The following is a 10,714-nucleotide window of genomic DNA, read 5'->3' as shown; positions in this document are numbered from 1 at the left end:
GGTACAAATAGACTCACAATAAAAGGATGGAAAAGGATGTACTATGCAAGTAACCAGAGAAGAGAAGAGCTATACAAATATCAAGGAATATACACTTTAAAATTGTTGCCAGAGACAAGGGAAGACATTTTATAATGGAAAAGGGTCACTCCAATAGGAAAAGATAATTATAAACATATATGTACCAGGACGCCCAGGTGGCTCAGTAGTTGAGCATCTGCCTTTGGCTCAGGTCGTGACCCCAAGGTCCCGGGATCGAGTTCTGCATTGTGCTCCCCGCAGGGAGCCTGCTTCTCCCTCTGCCTGTGTCTCTGCCTCTCTCCCTCTTTTTCTGTGTCTCATGAATGAATAAATAAAATCTCTAAAAAAACAAACTATATATGTACCTAAAAATAGAGCCCAAAGCAAAAACTAGTAAAATTAAAGAGGGAAGCAGACAATTCAGTAATAGTTGGTGACTTTAATAACCCACTTTTGATAATGCAGAAGATCAACAATGAAATAGAAAACTTGAACAATGGATGAACTAGATCTTTTTTATTTATTTATTTATTCATTCAGGAGAGACACACACAGAAAGAGGCAGAGATACAGGCAGAGGGAGAAGCAATCCCAGGGGACTTGATCCCAGGACCCCGGGATCACGACCCGAGCCCTAGGCAGATGCTCAGCCGCTGAGCCCCCCAGGCGCCCCTAGATAAACTAGATCTACTAGACAACTAAAGAATGCACCCAATAGCAGCCAAACAGACATTCTTCTCATGTACACATGGAACATTCTCCAGGAAAGGCTACAGGTATCCCCTGTTTCTCAAAAGTTTGTTTTAAGCCACTTTGCTTTCATGAAGGACCTCCATCAGGCCTTCATTGTGAAAGGCCTCTTGCTTTTGCTAATTGAATGAAATCAAAGAGGATTTCCACTTTTATGAAGAAAAGGTGAGAAGAGTGTTCAGCACTGGTTTCACAGCAATAGAGGATGTGCACACCCTGAGCAGCAAGAGCGGCCCCATGGTGCTCCTTCCCCTGGAACTACCCTCCGCATCTCAGCACCAAGCTGCCAAAGCTCTGAACTGTGTCTGTGAGCATCTGTTCTTCAGTTTGATTTATTTTGTGCATCCATTAGCAAGATGTGTCATAAAGTATCAGAAAAGCCTAAACGAGATCTGGGGATGCTCAAAATTTTTTTTGTCTAAATTAATGGTAATTGCTCCTTTATGCCATTTCAGCTCACAAAAGGTTTCACAGGGACCCTCCATTTTGGGGTGGGGGAGGGGGAATCCTGTGCATTTTAGGTCATAAAACAGGTCCAGTAAGTTGTAAAGGACTGAAATCGCACAAAGTCGATTCTGGATCATACGTGGGATCAAATCATTTCCTCGTTTGTAAAATGTGACAATATTTACCTGAGAGGGGGATAAAAGAAATCACATCTCAAGTAGCTAGCACGGGGCCTAATAAATAGTAAGAATATAAGAATATAATATATACAATAGTGTGTAAGTTTTCTCTTATGCTAGAGCATTGTTAAAGTTTTTTTTTTAAAGATTTTATTTATTTATTCATGAGACACACACATACACACACACACACACAGAGAGAGAGAGAGGCCGAGACACAGGCGGAGGGAGAAGGAGGCTCCATGCAGGGACCCTGATGTGGGACTCGATCCTAGGTCTCCAGAATCAGGCCCTGGGCTCAAGGCAGCAGCGCTAAACCGCTGAGCCACCCGGGCTGCCCCTATGCTAGAGCATTGTAAATCATAAATTAGCTTCCTCCTTAAAAATTTAAAAACAAAATGTTTAAATGCCTTGAATTGGTGGCAGATTATATAATTGATGGTCTCTTAGTACTGAAGAAATACAGTATCACAACCCTGATGCTTCCACCACCATCGTGGCTAAAAGTTGAAAATAAAACTTGTCTTAGCAGTAAACAACTGGCACATTTCTAAACTATCCTGTTTGTAACTAAATAAGATAAATGATTATTGATCCACTTGGTTTTTCTTCAATGATCGTCCATTAGCGTCCATGAATGTGGGACTTTTTCATTCATTTCACACCAGAGAGGATGAGACCGTATTTTCATGAGTTAATTCCTCTGATCAAGATACAAAGTTTGAGGGACCCCTGAGTGGCTCAGTGGTTGAGCGTCTGCCTTCGGCTCAGGGTGTGATCGAGTCCTGCATCGGACTCCTCCCGGGGAGCCTGCTTCTCCCTCTGCCTGTGTCTCTGGCTCTCTCTCTCTCTCTCTGTGTCTCTCATGAATAAATAAATAAAATCTTTAAAAAAATATAAAGTTTGAATTTTTACCACTTTAGAACAGAACCCAGTTCAGTCTGTGGCTACTTTCATGCAACAAAGCAGAGTAGTTGTGACAGAGTCCAAATGGCCCATTAAGCCTAAAATATTTATTATATGGCCTTTCAAAGAAAAAGTTTGCTGAACCCTAACCAAAGAATTAAATAATTCTTGGGTGGGCCTCATAGATGATATTCTAGGAAAGACACTGAAAAGGCACGCAAGTCATCCTTTTACTTCCAAGTTTGCATAACTTTCTTCGACATGGCCAATTCTGTCTCATTCTGAGTGCCCACCAACCCCCGCCAGTCGATGTTTGAAGCAATTCCCAGATACACACTATAACGTCTATAAGTGAGTCTATTTGAATTGTATTTTAAGACACATAATACTAATAGTGATAGCGCTTATCTGTTTTGGAAGTATGAGCACAACTGCAGTTAATTTTCAAATTCTACTGTGCATTTGGCAGACTGGCCAGATGTCCTCTAATTTATATTAGGGCTTCCAGGAGTTGCAATTTTTTCTTTTTTTTTTTTTTTTTACCTAAGACACAGAAGAGAGATTTTGTAGTTCTCCAGAACTTCCCTTTTGTCTCACTGACCCAACTCAGCAAGGAAGTAATCAGGAATTCAGAACTGCTAAGACTTATTTTCAGGTTCCATAATTCCTTCATTTAAATCAGTGACGTCTGTTTACTGACATAAAATAGTAGTGCTTAAAGGGTCTGAGATGGCTTGGTTTGGGACATTTTGTTCCCATGACCTCACTTTTCTCTCATCTTCATATCAAACATCCCTCCACCCCACTCCCACCTCATAGCAGTGCCTTCTGAATGAGCTCGTCTACATTCACCTTTTTGGTGATGACGGCTGTAAATCAAAATTTTGCAGTAAAAATAGGTAAAAGGGTAAAAGACGCAGTGCAGATTTATATTTCCCTTTTTTAGAGACGTGCTACCCTCCAGTCTGCATTCAGACCTTCCAAAGCCCTGTCCATATCCCTTTGGACCAGCAAATAATCAGATTGACCAGCGCTGGTGCCTGGAAGGCAGTCAAACAGCACCCTGCCCCCACCTCATGCTCATCCACACCCTGAATCTCTTGCAAGCAGCTTATGTGGAATCAATAAAGCAAAAGAGGTTAGCTGGCTGGAAAATCTCGTCAGAAGTGAAAGACAAGACAGTAAAAATGTGGAGTTGTACTGAGAGAGCAGTGGTCTTTTCAGGGCTCTAATGATAGAAAAAGCGATTAAAAATGCAGGCTAATTGTTAGGATATTTAACTCACTCTTTGGCCTGACATTGAATTGAAGGAAAAAACTGGGATGGCAACGACTTGGAAATATTTTGCACATGGGGATTTTTAAATGATGGGAATTAAAAAAAAAAAAATACACATGCACATACAATTTAAAAACTGTCTTGTTTTCCCGCTGCTATGGCTCTCAAGCCACAGTCTAGGGAACAAAAGAAGCACCTGACTTTCCCAAAGGTCACAAACGGTGATGTTGGGATGGTCCTATCATTAAGTGAGGGGTTAAAGGCCTTCCTTCCCCCCTGTAGGCTCATAGCCCCAGGAGTCTGCCTTTTCCTGGCTTAGTGATGATCATCGTAAGCTGCACGAAGAAGCAGAAACATAGATGTGGAGGAGAAATCTCACGGGGGCCCCAGGACAGCCGTCATTATTGCTGGGAGTTGGTTTCTCTCATTTCAGTCACTACCAGCTTCCATATGGAGGAGAACTTCCCAAGTTACAAATGTCTGTTCTCAATGCTGTTTACTTCGAACTTATCCCACGTCCCTCCTGGCCAGGCTCGCTATATCTTGTTTCACTTATCTCTTGCTGTGTAATAAATATCTAAGTCTTACATGGCCTAAAATAAAACCATTTTATTTGCTCATGTTTTTGTGGGTTTGGAATTGAGGCAGGGCTCAGTGTGGATGGCTCCTCTCTGCTCTGTGATGTCTGTGGCCTCAGCTGGAATGGCCTGCACAGCTGAAAGCTAGCCAGGGCTCTCTCTTATGGCATCACCTGGAGCGACTCAAGAGGGATTTGGGGATGAGAGATGGCCTCACTTCCAACATCTGGGCACTTTGGTTATCTCCCTGGTGGCCTCTCATCACTCAGTAATCTAGTCTGACATTTGCAGTGTGGCTGGCTTCCAAGAGTGAAAGCAGGTGCTATAAGGCCTCTAGAGACCTAAATTTGGAATTCTCAGAATGTCACTTCTGCATTCTATTAATCAAGGCAAGTCACCAGCCAGCCCAGATGCAAGGGGTAGGGAAACAAATGCCACCTCGTGATGGGAAAAGGAGCACTTGTGAACAGATGCAGGAGGCATTATTGGCAGCCATCTTTGGAGACAACCTACCACAGCTTTCAAGAGCTAATCTGATAAGCTAAGCACTGCTCATGAGAGAATGCTACAAGACTCCTCCATCTTCCACAGAAAAGAAATGTGTTAACCTTTAGGTATTTAATCTTGGGATTGACTCTTCATGACTTTCTACTATTGAGTGGGGAGGAGGCGGCCTCATTCGCATTAGGGTACAAGTGAAGGTGAAACCAGCTGAGGTGGTTTTACAATAAAACTATTCTAATATAAGTGCTTTATAGCTAGTCTGCTCTTCCAAACTAAGCTTCAGATAAGCTAAAGCCTACTTTTAGCTTTCTTTTGTGAATCAATACTTAGGTTATTTTTAACATTGTGTTATTTTCTAGATTACTTTTAACTTCCCGGACTCTAGAACTAAGCAGAATTAGCATTCTTTGCTGTCTTGTCCCATCTGTTAACTTTTCTCTATAAGATGGAACATTTTACTAACACTTTGTAAGTACTTAAAATGCTTAAGCGCTTAAGGAGAGTCTTGACTTTTACAGTCTTCAGCAAGTATATAATCACTAGCCCTCTCAAAAATACCTCATCGGGTGAAGGGCTCAGTCAACAAGGGGATATAACACTTGTAAATACTTAGACATCCAACATAAGAGCACCTAAATAAAGCAAATATCGAGAGGCCTAAGGGCAGAAATAGCAATACAATAATAATAAGGGACTTTGACACTGCACCTACACCAATGGGTAGATCATTCACAAAGAAAATCAATAAGGAAACATCAGCCTTAAGTGACAGGTTATACCAGATGAAACTAGGAGGTATTTATGCAGAATATTCTAATCAAAAGCAACAGAATAGACAGTTCTTCTCAAGAGCACATGGAATATTCTCCAGGATAGGTCATATGTTAGGCCATAAAACAAGGCTTAACAAATTTAAGATTGAAATCATATAAACTGGGAATCCCTGGGTGGCTCAGTGGTTTAGCGCCTGCCTTCGGCCCAGGGCATGATCCTGGAGACCCGGGATCGAGTCCCACATGGGGCTCCCTGCATGGAGCCTGCTTCTCCCTCTGCCTGTGTCTCTGCCTCTCTCTCTCTCTGTCTCTCATGAATAAATAAATAAAACCTTTACAAAAAAAATGAAATTGTATCAACCATATTTTCTGACTACAATGGTATGAAACTAGAAATTGGTTATAAGAAGAAAACTGGAAAATTCACAAATATATAGAGATTAAACAATATGCTACTGAACAATCGGTGGGGCAATGAAGAAATCAAAGAGGAAATAAAAAAATACCTTGAGACATACCAAAACCTATAGGCTGCAGCAAAAGCAGTCCAAAAGGGTGGTTCATAGCAATAAATGCCTATCTCAAGAAATAAGAAAAATTTCAATATAATTATACAACTCAAGGAATCAGAAAGTAACAAAGTTCAAAGTTAGTAGAAGGGAGAAAATAATGAAGATCAGAGCAGAAATAAATGAAATAGGGACCAAAAAAGACGATAGAAAAGATCACTGAGACCAAGAGCTGGTTCTTTGAAAATATAAACAAAATTGACAAACCTGTAGCTAGACTCACCAAGAAAAAATCACCAGTACTCATAAATAAAACTGGCAACAAAAGAGGAGACATTACAACTGATACTACAGAAATACAAAGGATCATAAGAGACACTACCAATAGTTACATACCAACAAATTGGACAATCTATAAGAAACAGATAAGTCTCTAAAAACATACAACCTTCTGAGACTGAATCATGAAGAAATAGAAAAGCTGAAGAGACTGACTGATTGCTAGCAAGGAGATTGACTCAGTAATAAAAAATCTCCCAACAAACAAAAGTTCAGGACCAGATGGCTTCACGGGTAGAAATCTGCCCGAGATTCAAATAGGAATACCAATCCTTTTCAAACTCTTCCACAAAACAGAGGAGAACAGAAGAGAACAGAATATTTCCAAACTAATTTTATGAGGCTAGTATTACCTGACCAAAACCAGACAAGGATACCACAAGAAAAGAAAATTACAAGCCAATAGCAAACCAAATTCAGCAATACATTAAGAGGATCTTCACCCTAATCATGTAGGATTTATTCCAGGGGTACAAGAACAGTTTAATTTCTGCAAACAATGTGCTACATCATATTCACAAAATAAAGAATAAACATATGATCATCTCAGTAGATGCAGAAAAAGCATTTGGCAAAACTTAACATTCCTTTATTATAAAAACTCTCAACAAAAAGGTTATAGAGGGAACATACCTCAACAGAATAAAGGCCATATATAACACGCCCACAGATAACATCATCCTGAGTGGTAAAAAGCTGAAATCTTTTCTTCTAAAACCAGGAATAAGAAAAAGATGCATACTCTTGTCACTTTTATTCAACATAGTATTGGAAGGCCAACCAGAGCAATTCAGCAAGAAAAAGAAGTAAAAGGCATTCAATCATTCAATCATAAAGGAAAAGGTAAAACTATCACTATTTGCAGATAATATATTATATATAAAAAATCCTGGCCGCCTGGGTGGCTCAGCGGTTGAGCACCTGCCTTCAGCTCAGGGTGTGATCCTGGAGTCTCCAGGATTGAGTCCCACATCGGGCTCCCTGCATTGATACTGCTTCTCCCTCTGCCTGTGTCTCTGCCTCTCTCTCTGTCTCTCATGAATAAGTAAATAAAAAATCCCCCAAAGAGTCCCCTTTAAAACTACTAGAGCTTATAAATGAATTCAGTAAAGCTGCAGGATACAAAAGCAATATGCAGAAATCTCTTGCATTTCTACACACTAATAACAAGAAATCAGAAAGATAAATTAAGAAAACTATCCCATTTATAAATTAGATCAAAATCATAAGATTCCTAGCAATAAACTTAACCAAGGAGGTAAAAGGCTATACACTGAAAATTTTAAAACACTGATGAAAGAAAATGAGTATGACACAAAGAAATGGAAAGGTGTACCATGTTCATGGATTGGAAGAATCAGTATTGTTAAAATGTCCACACTACCTCAAGCATTCTACAGATTCAGTGCAATTCCTGTCAAAATTCTAATAGCATTTTTCATAGAAATAGAACAAACAATCCTAAAATTTGTATGGAACCATGAGAGACCCCAAACAGCCAAAGCAATGTTGAGAAAGAACAAAGCTGAAGGCATCATGCTCCCTGATTTCAAACTATATTACAAAGCTATAGTAACAAAAACAGTATGGTATTTACAAAAAGACAGACACATAGATTAATAAAACAGAATAGAGAGCCCAGAAACAAACCCACACGTATATGGTCAATTTATGACAAAGGAGCCAAAGATATACAATAGGGAAAGAGCAATCTCTTCGATAAATGGTGTTGGGGAAACTGGACAGTCACATGCAAAAGGATGAAACTGGACCTCTACACCATACATAAATATTAACTTAAAATGGATTAAAGACTTGAATATAAGCTGAAACCATAAAACTCCTAAAAGAAAACATAGGCAGTAAGCTCCTTGAGATGGGTCTTGGCAATGATTTTTTTTTTGACACCAAAAGCAAAGGCATCAACAGACAGCCAAAAGAAACAAGTGTGATTATATCAAACTAAAAAGCTTTTGTACAGCAAAAGAAACCATCAACAAAATGAAAAAGCAACCTGCTGAATGGGAGAAAATATTTGCAAATCATTTATCTGAAAAGAGATTAATATCGAAGATATATTAAGAACTCCTACATTAAAAAAGAAAAACCAAAAACAACCCAATTAAAAAATGGGCAGAAGATCTGAACAGACATCTTTCCAAAGAAGACCTACAGATGGCCAACAGACACATATCCAGCATCACTAATCATCAGGGAAATGTAAATCAAAACCATAAGATACTGCCTCACACTTGTTAGAATGGTTCTCATAAAAAAAGACCAGAAATGACAAGTGTTGGCAAAGATGTAGTGAAAAGGAGACCCTGTGTGCTGTTGGTGGGACGGTAAATTGCCACAACCGCTACGGAAAACAGGATGGCGCATCATCAAAAAATTAAAATTGGAACAACCATATGATACCCACTTCTGGATATGTATCCAAAGAAAATGAAAACTCTTAACTCAAAAAGACATATGCACCCCCATGATGACTGCAACATTATTTACAATATCCAAGATATGGAAAAAACAGTCTCCATCAACGAATGAATGGATATGGAAAATGGACACACATACATGCTGGCTGTTCAGTCATAAAATATAATAAGATCTTGCCATTTGTGACCATGTGGATGGCCCTTAAGGACATTATAAGTGAAATAAGATAAATACATATGATCTCCATTATATGTGGAATCTACAAAATAAATAAAAATTAACCCCAAACATTCACAGGCACAGAGAACAGCCTGCTGGTTGGGAGATGCAGGAGTGAGGGGTGAGAGAAATGGGTGACTGAGGGTCAAAAGATACAAGTTTGCAGTTACAAAATAATTAAGTCATGTGGATGTAATGTACCCCATGATGGCTATAATTCATATAGTATTGCATATTTGAAAGTTTCTAAGCTTCCTCTTATCATAAGAAAAAAATACTTTTGTTAATATGAATGTAATGCATGGTAACCAGAATTTTTGTGATGATCATTTTGCAATTTGTATATTGAATCACTGTGTATTCGTGTATCAGATACATAATACACTAAGTATTCGTATATCGAATCACTCTGTTGTACATCAGAAGCTAATGTGATATTGCGTATCAATTATACCTCAATAAAAAAGAAAAAGAAATAATACCTCTTGGGAGCAATTCTTGGTAGTAACATCCAGGGTGTTTCTTCTAGATGCATCGTTGAAATGGATAGATAGCCTTTACTGCTATTCTTGTGAAGGTTTATGGAGTTGGCATCCATTCCCTTTGATTGCCTTTGAATCTGTTCACAGTTTGTAACTCCCCATGAGGCCGTGACACTCCTGTCACTCCATTACCTGATATGAAGAAACTTCACAGCGAATTAAAAAAAAAAAAAGACACACTTTTCTAAAGGTGTCCTATGTACATATATATAGTATTTTATTTTAAAATGTCATTGAGCATATACATTTCTTTAGCTTTTTCTAGGGAACATCACACCTAAGTTTCAAAACACACAAAATAGATCCCCTTTACTAAACAGTTTTCATTTTGGGGGGGGGGTGTTATGAAAGTCAAGGTGTCACAATCACAAAGCATAAAGGTACATGGTTCTGAAACCATTCTCAGGGAGATTCCTCTCATTCTCTGTACATCTGGCATTTTTTGGGAAACCCAGACCGTGATGTGTTCCTTTACAGATGATCTCCACAGTGGGCTTCCCTGGGTCTCCAGAAGAAACCAAGAAAATGGAAGCAAACAGAAATAAGAGCCTGACCTCAGGACTCCCCAAACACAAAATCCCATGGAAGATCGGAAGGGAGTGGGGATGGGGGGCACAAGGTTCTCCTTCAAGTACATCGCGGTAGAAAACAACAGCACATTTACAGCCTCATTTGGTCACTGTCTACCTGTTGCTACGTGAACAAGACTTCATCTAAGACGCAGAGGAAAAATTAAAGCTATTTACATGTAACATCATCGATTAGAAAGAGGAGTAGTGCGAAGACTGCCACTCAAATCTGACAAAGAGGTGCCACGGTGCTCGCCTAAGAGGTGAGTGAGGATGCTCACGTAGTGTCCTTTGAAAAATCCCAGTGGGCACATGTGCCACAGCACCCACACCCAGCCCACGTCTGCTCAGCGTGCTGGGCTGCGTGTCCTGTGTGGCCTCTAACGCTTCTCTGCAATTGTAAAGTCCTCAAAAATCCAAGTTTCTAATGTCAGATCCCATCCTGTGGCCAGATACTCTTCTCCTGTTTTCTTAGGTCTGGTAAGTTTTAGGGTCAGCCTGATTGTTCTTTGCATAGACAATGACTCTTCACAGCTTTCTCCCAATGTCCCAGAAGCAGTAATTTACAGAAAATAGACGCTCATAAAGGTTTAACATACTCCCTCTGAGACGAGTGGGGCTGCTGGGTCACTTAAGGAAAGGTCAGATCCTCAAACTGTGA

The sequence above is a fragment of the Vulpes lagopus genome, chromosome 5 (assembly GCF_018345385.1).
Source record: "Vulpes lagopus strain Blue_001 chromosome 5, ASM1834538v1, whole genome shotgun sequence".
Lineage (NCBI taxonomy): Eukaryota > Metazoa > Chordata > Mammalia > Carnivora > Canidae > Vulpes > Vulpes lagopus.
This window is presented reverse-complemented; position numbering follows the sequence as displayed.